The sequence below is a fragment of the Pinus tabuliformis genome, chromosome 5_1, assembly GCF_031772625.1.
Source record: "Pinus tabuliformis cultivar Carrire ecotype Pingquan chromosome 5_1, CPIR1, whole genome shotgun sequence".
Classification (NCBI taxonomy): Eukaryota; Viridiplantae; Streptophyta; class Pinopsida; order Pinales; family Pinaceae; genus Pinus; species Pinus tabuliformis.
The window spans coordinates 651,874,326-651,893,295 of record NC_142305.1 but is presented as its reverse complement, the minus strand read 5'-3'; the positions used below and the strand labels follow the sequence as shown (position 1 = coordinate 651,893,295).

The window sequence follows — 18,970 nt, the reverse complement described above, 5'->3', positions numbered from 1 at the left end:
TTTTAACCTTGATACTATAAAGTTCCCATGCCCGGGGCGTAGAGCAGACGGTGACAAGGTGTTCTGTTAAGGCACTCTGTGGTGCAAAGGTCACCAGTTCGAAACTTCTTGGGCAAAAATCTAGCCATGCTAAGGGTTGGTGTAGCCTAGGCCAAGTGCAATTCCCTCGTGATTTTGATGGCTTAGATGCCCATGGGTCGTGACTACTCAAGCCATAGGTTAGGCATACTAGTCATCTTAGGAGTCACATTACCTAACAGAAAAAACAATAGATATAAAGCTTCCACATTTTACAATCAAATTAATATAACAAAAATATTTACATTAATTTTGAAAAAAATTAAAATAAATTATTTTAAAATTTAATAACAATTAAATTTATATAAAATATCCAAACAAATTTAAATAAATAAATTTATAAAACAATTACAAAATACTTAAATACATAAAAAAATTACAAAATACTTAATGAAATTGATTAAAGTAAAATTTTATTTTTCAATAAATACAAAATGTTTACCCCTTACTAAAACATAATAAAAATATATAAAATAGGCATAGAAGAAATTATCTTTTTTCTTGACATTTTTGTGGTTAATTTTAATTAAAATCCGTAAAGATTTTTAAAAACTTAAGTTTAAGCACATGAGGTGCACGGTGTAATGGTAGGGGCGGATGGCTGTAGCACCCCCCACCCAGGTTCGAGTCCTGCTGCGGCAGGTGTATGATGTTGTAAGTTGGAAAAATGTAAAGGTCCCGCACTAGCCTACAAAAAAAAAAAAAACTTAAGTTTAAATTGTAGAATTTGAGCGCCCAAAAGTTTTTTAGGGTAGTAAATATATTTCTTCATTAGATAATGCATTTTAGACAACAAAAATCACATTCTTTCTTAAAATGATTCAAAAATCACATTCTTTCTTCAAATGTTTTTGAAGATTTCATGTGAAAAATCTATTTCCTCAATAAAACAAACTATACCTATAAAATATCATAAAATTATGAAAAATAAACTTAAAACCATATTCATAAAAATATAAAAAATAATTATAATTTTGAAAATACTTAAAATAATTAAAATATATATAAAATATCATAAAATTATGAAAAATAAACTTAAAACCCTATTCATAAAAATATAAAAAATAATTATAATTTTGAAAATACTTAAAATAATTAAAATATAAAAAATAAACCATTTTTGAAATCGTTAAAATTATAAAAGTATCGGCAAATTCAACTATAACAATTAAATAATAATAAATTTTTACACCCATGTTAAAAAAACCTAAACGATATCCTATGAAAGCATCCATAATTTCGTGGACCTAAACTGCATCTTTTGATACCACCCATAATTTCCACTATATTTATGCACATGCCGAAAAGAGGTGCGTTTTGACGAATCTTTATTCGACCTTTAACAATGAACGATTAATATTGCATAGGCATGCGTTTGAGCCTCGGAACCTGTGAATCCGGCAGCGATATGCATCGTGAAATGATCCCTGGCATGTGGGCAGGGAGTGAGTCCAAAATATAAATTGGATGCCATGACAGCTTGCAATATTCTACTTCCTGGATATACCTAGACAATAAATATTGGTCAAACCCACTAACCTTTCCAAGTCTTCCATGTCAGTCCATGGCTGCATTCTCTTAGCTGTAGCTCATGCCAATTACAGTCCATTAAGAGGTATGATGAATTAGTTTATGGCTCTGGTAATTTCAGTAGGTTCTCGTAGCTGGTTATGTTACACTGAAATCTCGATGTTTATCATTGCTACTGAATGCTCTGCATCTAGTATATATTTATTCCAATCTGCAGTGCAGTCTGTAATGCTAATTTATACATATGGAGGCAAATTAATCACTCTTATTAGCTGAATGGAATACACTTAGGAGTGACCTAAATACTATGAACCAAACAATGCCAGGATGTGTGATCAAAACCTCATATCTATCATTTTTTTGGGTCTTTTCTCTCTAATTTTGGTTGTTTTCCTTGATGGTTGCCATGAATGAGATCATCTACAGGGTTGCATCTTTGGAAAAGCCCAATTCATTACATAGCTGGAATCCCTTTGCAGGAGATTGCATCTACAAAGGCTTCTATATGTTTTTGTTGTTGTTGTTGAAGTGGGGGCCTTGCATCTGGCATCGTCCCTTTGAAACTCATGCCACACGGGTGTAGCAGATCATAGCGAAACTGGAAACCTGGTGGGCGGATTAACTCTGCATCAATCCCGCTCGTGAATTAATGCTTAATTGACCTGCACAAATGAGTAGGAACAAAAGCACTATTAACTCAGCCAGGACTGCACAAGGCAGGGAAAGGCAAGCCAATGCCTCTATATTATTACTTCGGGCTTATGAATAAAGCAATTCTCTACTAGACTCCATAGAGTACAAACTGAAACAATCTCATACTGTCAATCTATTGCATTGTTTAGTGTTACATGGGTTTATAGCCTTTTTGACACAAACATACCTTACTCAAACAAGATGTCGCAACTTGCAACTTGCACTCCTAACTCAAGGCCCCAGATACCTTCAAACCATATATAGCCATGGCTGAGTTATGAATAAAAACAAGATGTTCGCAACTTGAATGGAATAAATTTAATAGTGACCTAAATATTATGAATCAAGCAATGCAAGGATGTGTGATCAAAACCTCATATCGATCATTTTTTTTGGGTTGTTTCTTTCTATTTTTGGTTGTTTTCCTTGATGGTTTCCGTGAATGAGATCATCTACACGGTTGCATCTTTGGAAAAGCCCAATTCATTACATAGCTGGGATCCCTTTTGTAGGAGATTGCATCTACAAATGCTTCTGTATGTTTTTTTGTTGAAGTGGGGGCCTTGCATCTGGCCTTGTCCCTTTGAAACTCATGCCGCATGGGTGTAGCAGATCGGCGAAAATGGAATCCTAGTGGGCAGATCAACTTAGCATCAATCCCACTCGTCAATTAACGCCTAATTGACATGCACAAATGAGCAGGAACAAAAGCACTACTAGCCCTTAGCCAGGATTGCTCCTTCACGGTAGGCAAGAGGCAGGGAAAGGCAAGCAAATGCATCTTTATATGATCACTTCGGGCTTATGAATATGGCAATTCTCTACTAGACTCCATAGAGTACAAACTGACACAATCTCATACTGTCAATCTATTGCATTGTTTAGCATTACATGGGTTTATAGCCCTTTTGACGCAAACATACCTTACTCAAACAAGATGTTGCAACTTGCAGCTGACATTCCTAACTCAAAAACCCAGATACCTTCAAACCATATATAGCCAGGCTAAGTTATGGTTAAAAACAATACGTCACAACTTGCAACTTGCACACCTAAGTCAAGGCCCTAGATACCTTCGAACCGTATATAGCCATGGCTAAGTTATGGTTTGTTCCATGGACACCTTTAAATTGCATACCTAGAGCATGCACGCCTGGTGTGTCAATGCTGATAAACCATATATCCATGGGCTTCCAGTTTGAAGCTTAATTGCTATCTAAACCATTGTATATTTGGCGCCATTGACTTTGGGGTTTAGGTATGTTCAACAACTATGGTTGAGAGGAATTACAGGGTTACGCATGTATCTGCCTTTCAAGTTATATATTTGGTTCTGTTTTTATGAAAGCCCTGAGGAGTATGATTAGTTATTTTATTTTTCCCGTTTGTAGGAAAATCTTAGTTATAGTCTGGGTATTGAAATACAGATTGAGCATGTACCATCTAATGATGTAACTCTTTGACATGCTGTAAATGGTTACATATTATTTAATCATAACCAAAGCCATAAATCAACAATATGCTAGGATTATTGTGGCATTTAATGACTTAAAACTTAGAAAACATAGTTAGATTGAAAACTTAATGCATCACCATATTTTGGTAGTGAATAAAATCATATTTGTCCACGTATATTTCAGCACACTCTTGATGTAATAATAGTTCATCCAGCTTCCAAAGCGAAATTCACACCTTGAAAGCGTTGGTGACTCACTAGCAACCCTCATCTATAACTACCCTTATAAAGTTATATCTTTTACTCAATATTCTTACTTGGTAACGTGTTTATGCTTCTATGGACATCCTCTCAACTCTTATGAAGCCTTCTATGAATTAGTTTGGTACAAACAAAGTGAGAAGGGGAATTTGTTTTAGTTTCAAATGATAAGCACTACTTGTCCTTATAGCTAAGTTGCACGAAACGGGGAAACGGGGAAGCGAAACGAAACGCGGAAGCGAAACGAAACGCGACCTCCCCAAATTTTGGAAACTGGGAAACGCGAATATATATAATAATATATATATATATATATATATATATATATATTAAAAACATTTAAAAATTATTAATATATATATGTGCAATCATAAAGCATTAATGATACATTTACTTAAACATTTTAACATTAAGATTAAGATTAAATGGTTTCTAGAACAGCTTAGAAACCCTAAAAAAATTTACAAACTAATTAGAAAAAAATAAATAAATTAAAAAACAAGTGATTTTTTGGAGGAAACGGGGCCCGTACGGCCTGGAAACGCGTTTCCGGCCGTACGGGCACGTTTCCATTTCGGGAAACGTGCCCGTACGGCCGGAAACGCGTTTCTAGGCCGTATGGTACGCGGAAACGCGTTTCCGTTTCGTTTCCGTACGGAAACGGACCCTACCCCTGCGTTTCCTGCAACTTAGCCTTATAGTGTAGAAGAGGTTTTAGAGAACTCTAGCCTACTTTTACATGGATGTAAGGTAGTATTAATATTGAATGCAAGTCCACACAATGGCTCCTAAAATGAGAATTAAAACGCTTTTTTGCATATATCTACCTGAGGGAGATTTTCTTGTAAAAAGATTTATTTATATGAGACTCAAACCACATGTCCAACTAGATCGATTGATGTTCAAAACTGTTAGTAACTATTGATAAATACTTATGACTTCGGTCCAAAACATATAATAGCACTTATCTAATGGCTAAGTGACATATCAATTTCTAGATGGATAACATTTTTTTCTTCCATTAATGATGGGCCATAAACCAAGTTGGATGTCCTCTGTGCATAAGTTCAATGTTTCAAGTGTTTGGTGGACACTAGAAACTGTTCATGTTCCAATGTTTGAGAAGTTGACTTGGTCAAGAAAGATGATTCTCCTAGAAATCCATTTGGACATTGAATGGTGTTGAGTGGTGTTGACAGTTGGATCCTTATGAGAATCAAGGTTTGACCCATATTATTTAAGGCTTCCCAATCTAGTCCAGTTATGTAACCACTTGCTTAATATGGTCAGCAAATTATGCTATTGAAATTCTATAATAAGAAGAGTAGACCTAAATTGACACATCTTTCTGCCCTTCTGACTTCTATAGGTGTTGCAGTATGCACATAGGTAGCTTGGCATGTTGATAGGGCTGACCAAGCAAGAGGTCAAAACAGTCTCTTGCTTATAATTGATTCTTGTATAATTGCGGCTTCTCAAATGAATTGAATTGGACTTGCACCATCTCTTGGGGTTGTTGCTAACCTGTCACTGGCCTTTGTATCTCATATCTGCTTCATCTGTGAATAATGCCCATATCTAAAAATAAACAAAAAAACTATGGATTTTGTTGGAAAGCTAAGTGCATCAAGCCTGTTTAAGTATCCATAACCAATGTAGATTCACACTCCAGTGATCACTGTTTGCGTTCAAACTTCAAACATAAGCCTGCTGGAGAATTTTCTTGGATACAATCATACAAGTCTGAAAATATCTTCATACATCAGTGCCAAATACCAGAAATATGCCTTTAGGAATTGGCACCATGTTTCAGATCTGAGATATCTATGAGGTCTGCCAATCCTTGGCTTACATCGTTGTCACTTTGGGATAGATGCCTCAAAATGCACATGCACTTTGAGGGATAGCAGGTCATACCAACTTTAGGGCCTTCTGTCATGCATTTTGACTCTTGAGCGTAACAGGTCATATCAACTGTAGGACTTTGTGTCATATGAGCCATCCAAGGATGGTAGATGTCATTCCATAGATTGAACCACCCAGTTGTGTTCGTGAAGGATGTCTGTTGGGAGAACACCATCATGGGTCATTTTCCAAGGAATAGCGGGGCAAGCCTTTCGTCCTCTTGAGCTGGTTCATAGTGATATTTGCAGACCTATAACCACTCCTTCACTCTCCTCACCTTCATTGATGATTTCTTTTGCTTTCTCTAGATATACACTATTTGATATAAAGGTGAAGCCTTTGAGGCACTCAAGGAATTTAAACCCCCCTTGGAAAATCGTAACAATCACAGGCTCAAATCTATCAGGAGTGATCATGGAAATGCAGTCCAGCGATACTTTCATCTGTTTCTCACATCTCATGACATTGTTTGGCAGAAGCCGGTCCCTTTGCGAGATGAAGTAGCACATTAGAGGTTGCATGCTGCATTCTCAATAGATGGAGCTTAAGTTATGGGGGGAAGCAGTCTTTTGCGCAAGTCATATTGTCAATTGGATGCTTACTTGAGATGTTCATCGTTTGAGTCCTTTTGGCAAATGGTATGGTTACAAACCTTCAATTTTGCATTTCAAAATCTTTGGATCATGTGCATGGGCCCACAATCCCAAAGAAAAGTGAAACAAGTTGCAATCTACAAGTATGACTGCACTTTGGTGGGCTATGATGAAGAATCCAAGGCATATTACCTATATGATCCTTCCACCAACAAGGTGATTGAACAAAGGGATGTTGTCTCTGATGAGGTTATTTCCTATGGTCTGCCAGGATTCTAACTCAAGCTTATTGCAAAAGATTCATCTCCAGTTGTGTTAATGGATCTTTCCCTTTTATGACTTGATGATGGATTTCCTCTTTTGAGTGCTTATAGTCACTCAGTCAACTAGCCATGATGAGGCCCATGTTGATCACTTGTTTGGTATTACTTGCATTGAAGTCTCGTCTACTTTGGTTGCTCCATCAAGTTTCTTACCAGTTGGGTAACCCCATAATTGTGTTACTATGGAGTGCTCTGCTTTCACCTTTCCACTGGCTAGGTCATGTCCAATGACTAAGTGGGCTATATCTACTCTTAAGGATGCTATTATTCTCCTTCCTCGTGAAGGAAAAAGTGTAAAACAATGATAGTGCCTTGTTTCATTGGCTCTTGTCTCAAAGGCTGATGCAAATTCTACTACATACACTCAAACAAAAGGCTCTCTAGAATGGAAGGATGCTATGGTTGCTGAATATGATGCCCTAACAAAAAATGGCACTTGGTACAATTGCGGCCCAAAATAGTAGTTTTGTTTAGGTCTGCACAAGATGCTAAGGTGGTACCACATAGGACAAGTGTTCATTGTCACCTCTGCATGAGTCCCCACTCTTTATGCCAACTACAAAGCCAAGGGAGACTTCCCTGTCCTAAATATCCTTCAACACAGGTTAGTAGACCGGTGCCTAATAATATCTCTTTTGGTGATGGAGTCTAGGAGTTATTTCAATTTTCAATGTCTTGCTAAATCTAGAAATGGGAAATTGATTTCAGAAGATCACAGACTAGCAAAGAAAAAAACACTTAAGCTACAATAAATGACTCTTGAAATAGCACAAAGCTAAGTGTTAGAAGCCCTTACCAATTGAGAGATGAATACCTTGCTGTAGACGTTGGTAAATAGTTGTAACTGATAAAATAGTTTGCTGCTGTATACCTTCAAAATGAAAAATGCAGAAAAATGCAGAAACAAGAAGCTAAACCCCCTTGGGGGACCACGCACAATCTTATAAACACTCTAAAATGTTGGATCTAGGGATGGTAATGCTAGGGACGTGAATAAATAACAATAATAACAACCCTACATGAAAAATAGATGAGTAAAACAAAAGATATTGAAATCAGGAAATTGTTTACTCAATGAGAGGGTGAACTGTGAAAACCTAGATTTTATTTTTATGCAGATTTTTAATTTCCAGCAAGTTGGAAAGTATTTATCACTTCAAACAATGATGAATTAGTTACCTGGAAGTGAAGAAGTGACAAGGGCTCAAGAGGACATACCTTTTTGGTCAAACCCTTGATTGAGGGTTTCACTTACCACCCACATGTTGCTGCTGTGAACTGTATGGCAGATTGGAAAAACCCTTGAGCAGCCCCTTGAAATCACTTTGGATCAACTTTTTTATGCAAAAAAAGAGAGCCGTACCTTCCTTGGGCCAAATGGATAAGATTTAAGCAAACCTAACTATAAATTTAGCTTTAAAAAAAAATATAAACTTGAAGTATAAGCTAGTAGAATATTCTTTGTGCCTTTTATTTTTTATTCAAAACAGAAATAGAAATAGATTTTGGATTTTTGAATATTGGTTGGTGCGGCGAGGCTTACCCTGGCCCAAGAATTTACCTCTTTCGAGTGCCAGATTGCAATCAAAAGCCCCTCTGGATCGACCTTGTAATTTGGATTAAGAGATGAGATTGGAGTTGAAATGACCAATCACACCCAATCCAGTGTAAGATAATGTACCAGTTCCAGTCCCCAAATCCAACTAGGAGTGCCTTGGCTTAGAGGGCCCATGTGTGGTTAGATGATGCCTTGGCTTGCTTTGACCATACGTACGACTTGGGGTGAATTTTGGCCCATTGTAATACGGTACAACTACCCTTCTCTCATGGCTTTGCTTTCACTAGGTGGATTGAAACTTCCTTGATGGCCCACTGTCTACGTGCTTTGACTAATATACCTTTTTGACATTTCGTTTGGGAGGCTAATTGTTGATTAGACTCCCTCAACTTTCACATGAGGGTGGATGACACTTTTTATTGATCCCTCGTCTTTCACATGATAAGTGGAATATTGAGCTTTGGGAGTGGAATGTTAGCATTTGACAGCGTTTGGCTTGGAAAAGCCAACACTCCTAGTTAGACCTTGATTTGACTTCATGTAGGGTCTTGCCACCTTTGTACTATTTCATGCGTTTTGGCTGAAATTAACCTTTACTCATGCTCATGTCTTCTTTGGGAATTGATTTCACCTTTACAAATGCCTCTTAATGGTCATTCTTACACTAATGTTCAATTTTGATCTTAGGGATCTTGTGCATTGCGATTCATGAAATCCCTTAAAATATGGAATGCTGCAAATTGTGAGGCTGCAATGTGGAGAAACTAAATTATGCTCTACCATGGCCAAGACGATGCATATAGACTCTATGACACATGACCATGTGGAAAAGACATAGGTGCGCTCAAGACATTGGTTGGACAGGCCATACATAGTGCAGTAATCCCTACAAAACCCATGGCTTTTGCAAACCGCGAGTCCAAGTATATCCATCCTAAGGCCTTCAATCCTTTTCAAGATGAAAGGAGCTGAGGGTGGAGACTAAAAGGATCGGGCATGCCTGACCATAGTAGGCCTAGGATACCATAATACATAGTCATCATATCGCCTGCAATGCTTTTGACTCACATCTCTTCGGACTTACAATGGTGTTGTCATGGACATTAGGGTTCCTCCCTCGGAGGTAACAATTGGCTTCAACTGTGGGCACATGCTCTACCTGGGAGTGCATGACAACCCTAGAATCTCCACCCCTATATGCCTGAAACAATCTCAACGGGTTTAAAATACTAGGGAGGACCGAAGGTCTTGTCCCTTCTTGAGAGACAAAGAAATCAAAACTGGAATGCGTATCTATTCTAAAGAAATAATAGTTAATGAAATGAAATGAAAGCACACAACTATACTAAAGAAAGGAAAACACAATAAAATGAAAAACATCTAGACTAATCTAATGCTCATAATAGAGAGCGTATTTATTCTATTGTATTCTAAGAAATAAAAGGTAAAACATAAGCAAAATTTGAAACTATGGTCATAAAGATTCCCTTGTTAGCATCAAATATGGCCTAGATAATATAGTTTGAGAATTTTCCCACTTATAGGCAAAAGAAACCTTTCACCATCCAAATGGTCAAGATAGAGATAATTGTTTCTTGCAGGTTCATCAATTTGATATGGCCCCAACCAAAGGCTTTCAAACTTGCCATGATTATTGAGGTTCTCACCTTTCTTGTTCCACAATAAAACTAAGTCACCCTTTTGGAAGTCTAATTGACAAGCTTTTTTGTCAAATTCTTTCTTTGTCTTTTCCTATCTTGAAAAAGATGGTCATAGGCATGCCTCCTTGTTTCATCAAGTTCAATCAATTGGTTGATCCTATCTTGTATAGCCCCTAAAGTTGTAGAAAACTGCGGCAAGGATCAGTGTATTGGGAGTTTCAAATGTATAGGCAAGGTGACATCCACCCTGTATACTAGCTTAAATGGGCTCTTCCTAATAGAATCTTTCTTCGTGATCCAATCAACCCATAGAGCATGCTTTAATTGATTATCCCACCTTCTCTTGTTATTGCTCACTATCTTCTTGATGATGTCCATGAGGTTCTTGTTGCTTGAGTCGGCTAGTTTGTTACCTTATGGATGGTAAGTAGAGGAGTGCGATAGAACAATACCATAATTGAAACAAAATGTTGACAAGTTTGTTGAACTGAAAGCCTTGGCATTATTAGTTGTAATCTTTGTAGATACACTGAATCTTATGATGATCTTATCTTCTAAGAAATCTATTACTATTGTATAGATTGCCTTTTTGGTGGGCATGGCTTCTACTGATTACCCATTTGGTAAAGTAATTTGTAGTTGTGAGAATCCACTTATGGCAATTACTTGGATTCTCCTTGAATTCTCCTATGAAGTCCAGGTTCCATTGTTGGAAAGGTGCTTCTACTACAACTTGCTGCAATAGTGATGCTGCTAATTTTTGTCTTATACCAAATATTTCCGGACCAAATCACATATCGATTTTAACGTCGATGCGTTTCAAACCACTTACTTATGGTTCATCATTTGGACGTAGATGGATAGCTGAACCAGAGAACCAATAAATAGTAGAGATGCCAATAGTAAAAAAATAAAAAAATATTATAATCAAAATGAATGTTAGAAAGAAATAATAAAGTCAAAACTAGAAAATAAAAATAATGAAAAAACCCTAAAATAAGAAATAATATTAAAGACTAAAACTAAAATTAAAAAGGAAATTAGGAAATTTTTATTTATTTATTTATTTTAATCAATAAATAAAAATTGAAGGTAATAAAATAAATTAACTAAAAGTCAAGGAATAATAAATAAATAGAGAGGAATTATGAAAAGAAAAATTATAATAATAGTAAAATTAATAAAACTTAGAATATTTAATAAAGACACTAATTCAAAAAAAGAGTCAATGAAAAAGGAAAATAAATAATAAAAGAGGGAAATAAATTTATTTATTTTTATTTAATATAGAGGTGAATAAAATAAATTCATTTTTTTTTGTTATTACAATAATTATTGTTATTATCCAAATAATTATTAATAGGGAAGGAAGAAATACTAAGAAAAGGTACTAACGATAAAAAAGGATATGGCTAAGTAAGCAAGAGAAGGAGGGAAAAAAAACGAAAAAAAACCTAGGAATAAAGAGAGGGGATCCAACAATGACTTACCTTCCAACCATCATCCCTATTTAGCATCTTAGACCTTTTCTCAATCTCAATGGCCTCCCTAAACTTACGGTGATGGAAGTGATCAATCTTGGCAATGACCTGGGAATCCTCAATACTAATGTGGTGCTTAGTGTTCTTAGCATGCTTAGCTAGAGCTGAGGAGCGAGTCCTACAGTGCTTTATGTCAGCCGCATGTCCCTGAATCCTTTGATTGATGGAACGACCAGTTTCTCTAATGTAGGGAGTCCCACAAGAACATGGGATCAAATACACACATTTCATGTCTTTGGGATTCTTTCACTGATCTTGGGGACCACGCAACCAAAATTGGGTTTTCCCATGTAGTGCCACCCCTAAAGCTAGTAGCCAATAGAGGAGATCCCATGGGACGAGGATACAAGGTTAACCACCAAGTTGGACAAGGGGTCAAGAGTGCAGACCAAGCCCGTTCTTTCCGCTGAATCCCCCCACTAATCCATGCCCAAAAGTGTCCATAATAAGTAAGCAAAAATACCCAGCTACATAATGAAAGCCATACCTTCGGGGTTGGAAGGCCCACCTTCAAACATACTATCATGATAGATGGGAGAGGGTACATAGTGACTGGCTCAGGTGGCGGAGATGGTGGAACATCGAAATATCTGGGGGTCGCTAGCCGTCGGTTGAAGACAATCTAGGAGATAAATCTCTCCTATGGGTGTCACCCATAGGTGGTGGGTAACAACTACCATGTAGTCCTTGATGGAAATTAGTGTTGGAATTTGGGGTAGCTTCGGGATGAATTTCCCCAAGAGAAATCCTTTTACCCCAAGGAGAAATCATTTTGCCCCAAGAGAATTCAAAATTGAATAAAGGCAAAAAGTTATTGTGGCACTCCTCTCATTATTGCTTGATGTGACATAATTTATTTGGGCTTCAATATCAAGGCACTTATGAGCAAATTTGAATTTATGTTTTCCCTCCAAATTTACATGTCGGCTCAAGTAATTATGTGGCAAATAAATAAATGAGAAATGAAATTGTTTAAGTCGGCTTGACACTATATTATTATTGTTGAAGTCGGCCCATCAAAGATTTCAAGCTGGCTCCATGAAAAGACACATCCATTTGGCCTAAGGAATAACTATATAAACGCCTTATTCGCTCCTCCTTTAAGCCAAGTAAGAGCTCACATATATTCTCTGAGGAAACTCGCATATATTTCTTGAGGCAGCTCGCATGGCAGGCTTGTGGTAACTGTAATCATCTAGGATAAGAGGGCAGTTCTATGCACGTTTTGGAGGAGTATTCCTCTTTACATCTGGCCGAGTTTGGAGATACAAGTCTGGGCATAATTCTGTGCATTTGTTTGTGGAAGGATTCTCTATTTTGCAAGCCAAAATATTCTGTGACTTTGGAGGTAGGGACGAGCCCCTGTGGTACTTTGTTTGGAAGGTTGTAGCACCTGTTTTGGAGGGTCGGAATACCAGGTATGCAGCTGGAGTGAGGCCGAGAATTCTCTAAGGACTGTGCAAAACTTCCAACGGTTAAGAGTGAGAGTTTAACCAAGTTTGGAGGCCTATTTGAAGCCCTAGTTAGGGCTCAACTGTAGCTGTTACAGAGGCCCCAAATCAGAGGGCTGAATACTTCAAATTTGTGCTCAGAATAGTGATGATTTAGGGCAGCAGGTTGGACGTCCCTAAAGGTATGAATTTGCTCCTTTTTGTGTTGATGGTTGTGAGGTCTTGTATGTGTTGATGGATGTCCATAACCCAGATTTGTATGACAGTTCATGCAAAGTTTGGAGGGCTGGTTAGAAGAGCCCTTAACATAGTCCCTTTTGAAGGACAATGATGTATGGCAATACTCTTATGACAAAAATATATGACAATGTCCTTATATGGCGGTATCCTTTATGACAATGACATATGGCAGTATCCTTTATGACAATGATATATATGGCAGTGTCCTTTATGAAAATGATGTATGGCATGTCCTTGTGACTGTAATGTATGGCAGTATCCTCTATGACACACACACACACACACACATATATATGGCAGTGTCCTTTATGATAGTGATATATATATGGCATGTCCTAGTGACAATGATGTATGGCATGTCCTAGTGACAATGATGTATGACAATATAGCCGTGATACTTATAATTGTGATGGTAGTAATTCTTGACAAGGATATGACCGTCATACAATAACATGTATGATACTTGAGATATATGCTCTTTGGATAGCGATATGGAAGTAGACCTATCAAAGGTTTTGTGGAGGGCTTATGAAATCCCCTTTAATAGATTTGTCTGCTGCCATCTTATGAGGATCTTGTGTGATCCTAGGTTGGCCCTAGGAGGCCTAATGTGATTGATGTTGAAAGACTTGTGTCTCATTATAATTGTACATTGTATCTTAGTTGAACATTTGATGAATATCTAAAGAAGAAGAAGAATTGATTTTTGGGTTTTCCCCCTTGTGGGGTTTTGCCCTGGTCTTTGACCTAAATCCTGGTGTCTCTATTGTGTATGCTTTTCTTCTAATGTTCCTTACTGTTCCGTTGCATTGTTGATGTTAATGTTCTCTCTATATAATTGCTTATGATGATATGGGGTGAATGTAATGTAAAAATTGTTGAAAAAGTTTAAAAATGCAATTATCTACAACAAAGAACTATCTAGCCCTAAAATTAACATGGTATCAGAGCTGGGCTAAAGAAAAGTCATTGAAATCACCCCCGTGTAGACACCTATGATGGATTTCTTGATCAAGCAGAGTGAAAGAGATGAAGATGTTGGAGACCTAAAAGAATGCTAGGGTTTGAAGGAAACCCTTGGGAGCCTTTGTTCTTACAAATAAAGGTTAGGGTTTGAGAGAAACCCTTGGAGTGGCCTTGGATATGATAAAGGCATGGGTTCTATCGCATTGGAACCCTAGTGTGATTCAAAATAATCATGATATGATATGATTAGTGAGAAGCATATGACAGATTCAAAGTAACCCTAGGATATGGTATGATGCAGATCCAATGGTAATCTTGTACATTGATCGCTGGGCTTGGCTGCCCAAGATGGAGATTAAGGATACATGTGGTTTTCAAGAGGAAGCATTTCTTCTTTGACATATGGTTGATGGACAGTGGTGACTCATGGAGGCAAGACCAAAAGGGAGTTGATAGCTTCCTACAATCCTCATTAAATATAAGTACCTTCAAACTTATGTTATTTCTCTGTTTTTGTTTAGATTAATTTATCTATTTATTCCTCCTGCATGAGTAATTGGCTAACCAAATGCTTCTTTCCCTGACTTCTTGAATGAGGATCCATCTTGAGGGGCATCAAGATGAAGAGTAATGCAGGTACAAGTAGCTCCAAGAGGGAATTGATGCAGGAGAATGAAGGAGCCACTCTCATATCTAGAGAAGAAAGACAATAGTGTCTTCTGGATGAAGCTTGCAACAGATGATGACAACATGAAGAAGCTCAAAATGTAGAGGCTTCTCCTGATAGAAAGATTGGACTATGCAAAGTTGTGCTTCTTCATTAGGTACACCTTCATTATGTTTACTTTGCTATTGTCGCTCTTGCTTTTGTTCTGAGGTCAACAGGTACAAGTTCTTAATATCAAGATTGAGGAGGATGTAGAGCCACCCCTTGATTAGAGTGGTGCTTGAAAATGGACAAGAGCTCATACCTCGATGGAAGAATTGCAATCTCTTAGGTTGATGACTATGACTGAAGAGGCTTCCCATTCAGGGGGAGCAACAGTGTCAGATGCTTCCACGTATATGCTCTTAGAGGGAGAGGTCTATGATAAGATACTAACACCTGTTGCCAGATGTACTATAATGAGATATATGCACTTAAGGAAGAAGCATACTTGGAGCTACCTCAGGGATTTGAGGCACATGAGAAGGAGACTCATGATTATAGATTGAAGAAAGCCCCGTATGGACTCAAGCAAGTCCCCTGGCCTTGGCATGCTTGGATTGATGGACATCTGACGCAGATTCCAACCCCTCTTTAAGGTTGAAGGTATGACTTTGATATTTGGCTTTATATATGCTAATAATTTATTTCTGATAGGATCATATCATCTCAACGTTCAATACCAAAGGGTGTTGATCTCTGAGCTCAGATGATCCACTTCTTGAGATTAGAAGTGTAATGGAGAGATGATGAGGACTTCCTTGTCAAGGGAAGTATGCTGTCAGAAACTTAGCATGATGGATTACACTAAAGCAGTTGAGAGACTCCTCTTTAGATTCAGATGTGGTGGATCCCACGATGAGCAGGCAACTAGATGGATCCTTGCTTTGCAGCGTGTACCTTGAGCTAGATAGAGACTGGACATGTGCAATGGGATATTGCAAGGGTGGTATTGAGATATCTACATGATACAGTTAGTCATGGATTGAGACAATGCCTTGACTGAAGAAATATGTCTATGCCAAGTGAATCAACAGTGCTGTGAACAGGAAGAACACATTGAGGTGTTTCTTCAGTATGGGTCTTGCCTTAATTTCCTAGATGAGTAGGTAGCAGACTTCCTTTTCACTTAGTTCAAGCATTGCTCGATCATATTGCGAGCAGTGTGGCTTCTGATGGAGTATTGAGGCCCCAACACAGAGGGAGCGATGAGGCTCTAGCATAGAGGGGGCAATGAGGCTCCGCCAGTGACTTGTTGTAGAATTGAAACAAATGAGGCTTTAGCAGATGAGCAGATTGTAGACATTCTCTCCAAGCCTTTGCCAAAAGCAAAGTTCATATTCTTTAGAGAGCAGCTTGGAGTGCAAGAGAATGTATCCTTCCCTGAGAGGGAACACTACGGATTGAGAACACTGAGCATATGCTATCCCCTGTCTTTATGACTAGCCATGGACTTGGTGATGGGGATGTGCAGTGAGGCTCTCCCTCCTCGAGAAGGAACACTGAGCATATGCCTTCCCCTGTCTTTATGGCTAGCCATGGACTTGGTGAAGGCCCAAGGGGGTTGTGCAACTAGACTCTTGGGTGAGGGTACTCCTTAAAGCCATGGACTTGGCTGAGTACATACCCCAGTATGCATCCTACCCACAAGTCACCCTTTTAAAGGGGTTGTGGGCTTGGTTAAGCTTGTTGGGATTGCCTCCCATCTTGGCCACATGGGAGAGGAGACTTAGGTGTGTGTGATCTTTACCAAGGGTGAACGTGCCTGCCATGGACTTGGTTGTGGTAAATTGATCTCCCCTAGGTATTGGATGCAGGTGTTCTACGCCTTGATTATTGTGGATCAAGTTGGGTGAGGGTCAGTCAGTGGACATAGGGTTTGGATGATCTTTACCAAGGTTATTTATGACTGCCATGGACTTGGTTGTGGTAAATTAATCCCCCCTATTGTCATTGTGGATCATTCTTCTTCTTCTATGGATCAAGTCATCATTGTTCAACTGAGATGAGGTCATGGAGCTTGACTTGGAGACCTGTAGGGTCTGTGTGATCATTACCAATGTCATTGTTCACTGCCATGGACTTGGTTGTGGTAAATTGATCTCCCTTACCATTGTTGTGGATTCTTCTTCTTCTATAAGATGAGATGAGCTTCTCTCAAGTCGAGATGAGACACATAGTGCAACTGGAAATTCCTCCCTAGTTGAGAGTGATTGTTGAAATTTGGGGCAACTTCAGGATGAATTTCCCCAAGAGAAATCCAATTACCCCAAGGAGAAACCATTTTGCCCCAAGAGAATTCAAAATTGAATAAAGGAAAATTATTATTGTGGCACTCCTCTCATTATTCTTTGATGTGACATAATTTATTTGGGCTTCAATATCAAGGTAGTTAAGAGCAAATTTGAATTTCTGTTTTCCCTCCAAATTTACAAGTCGACTCAAGTAATTATGTGGAAAATAAATAGATGAGAAATCAAATTGTTCAAGTCAACTTGACACTATATTATTATTGTTGGAAGTTGGCCCATCAAAGATTTCAAGTCGGCTCCATGAAAAGACATGTCCATTCGACTTGAGGAATAACTATATAAAGGCCCTATTCGCTCCTCCTTTAAGCCAAGTAAGAGCTCACATATATTCTCTGAGGCAGCTTGCATATATTTCCTAAGGCAACTCGCATGGCAAGCTTGTGGTAGCCACAATGATCTAGGATAAGAGGGCAGTTCTATGCATGTTTTGGAGGAGTATTTCTCTTTACATCTGGTTGAGTTTGGAGACACAAGTTTGGGCATAAGTTCGTGCATTTGTTTGTGGAAGGGTTCTCTGTTTTGCAAGTCGAAATGTTCTGTGACTTTGGAGGTAGGGCTGAACCCCAATGGTACTTTGTTTGGATTCCGAAAATTGTAGCACCTATTTTGGAGGGTTGAAATACCAAGCATGCAACTGGAGTGAGGTCGAGAATTCTTTAAGGACAATGCAGAGGTTGTAGTGGTAAAGAGTGAGAGTTAAGCCAAGTTTGGAGGTCTGTTTGAAGCCCTAGTTAGGGCTCAACTGTAGCTGTTGCAGAGGCCTCAAATCAGAGGGCCAAATACTTTAGATTTGTGCTCAAAATAGTGATGATTTAGGGCAGTAGGTTGGTGTTAATTTTAGGTATGTTCTATGCTTAGAGCAATTTATTTCAATTTTCAAAATTATCTCCATATCTTTAGCAATCACATAAGCATTAAAGTAAACTGAAGATAGAACATAAACATAAATCGTAGAAGACAAGCCAAGACAAGAGGACACAAGATGTGGCGCTAGCCAGGGACAAACCCCAATGTGGGGAAACCCTTGATCAATTCTTCTTTTATGTTCTTCAATAGTTCAACAGAGAAAGAGAGAGAGAGAGAGAGATAGAGAGATAGTACATTTACAACAGAAGTCAACACTTTGACTTTCTGTCTATATGAGATTAGTTGAAGACATATTGCTTCAACTGATTCTCCAAGGTGACTCCTTCACCTATAGTGTTGCATCTTGTCTACATGCTTCACCTCGCTGTGCTGCACCATGCTGCACTTCGTGTAGATGCTCTTGTCACTTTGCTGCTCCACTCATTGAGCTGCTCTTATCACGGATCTGCATCTAATATTGTACTCATTGCTGATCTGCACTCAATGCCTGTTATGCTGCATTTCATCAGCAGTTGCACCTATCACTGTGATACATCCATTCATATACTGCAATATATCGTTATCATCATGCTGCACTACCTTGTGGTTATGCTACTTCATGTCATGCTGCTGCAATACTTATGATGCTCTTAATACATCATCCACTTTGCTACATATTAGCCTTCGCTGCTTGCTATGGCTTGCAGCCTAGCAAAGCAGCTAGGCTATAGTTCCAGATTCCTTCAAGTAGACCCAATCTAAACCCAAGGTAGCAGCTTAGCCCTCTAACTTCTAATCTGATGACAACTGCTCCTAAATGTATCTCATCCATGCTTTTGACCAGCAGTGA

At 38.3% G+C, this 18,970-nt stretch overlaps 1 protein-coding gene across 1 annotated transcript in view; it reads left to right on the top strand.

Annotated features, from left to right (window-relative positions):
• The first annotated feature begins 1,378 nt into the window (after nucleotides 1-1,378).
• Nucleotides 1,379-18,970, top strand: part of LOC149166679 (glycoside hydrolase family 2 protein) — a 471,778-nt gene continuing 454,186 nt past the window's right edge. Inside the window, 1 exon segment of the mRNA XM_089432736.1 lies at nucleotides 1,379-1,693. The gene's annotated coding sequence lies outside the window, so the exon portion shown is untranslated.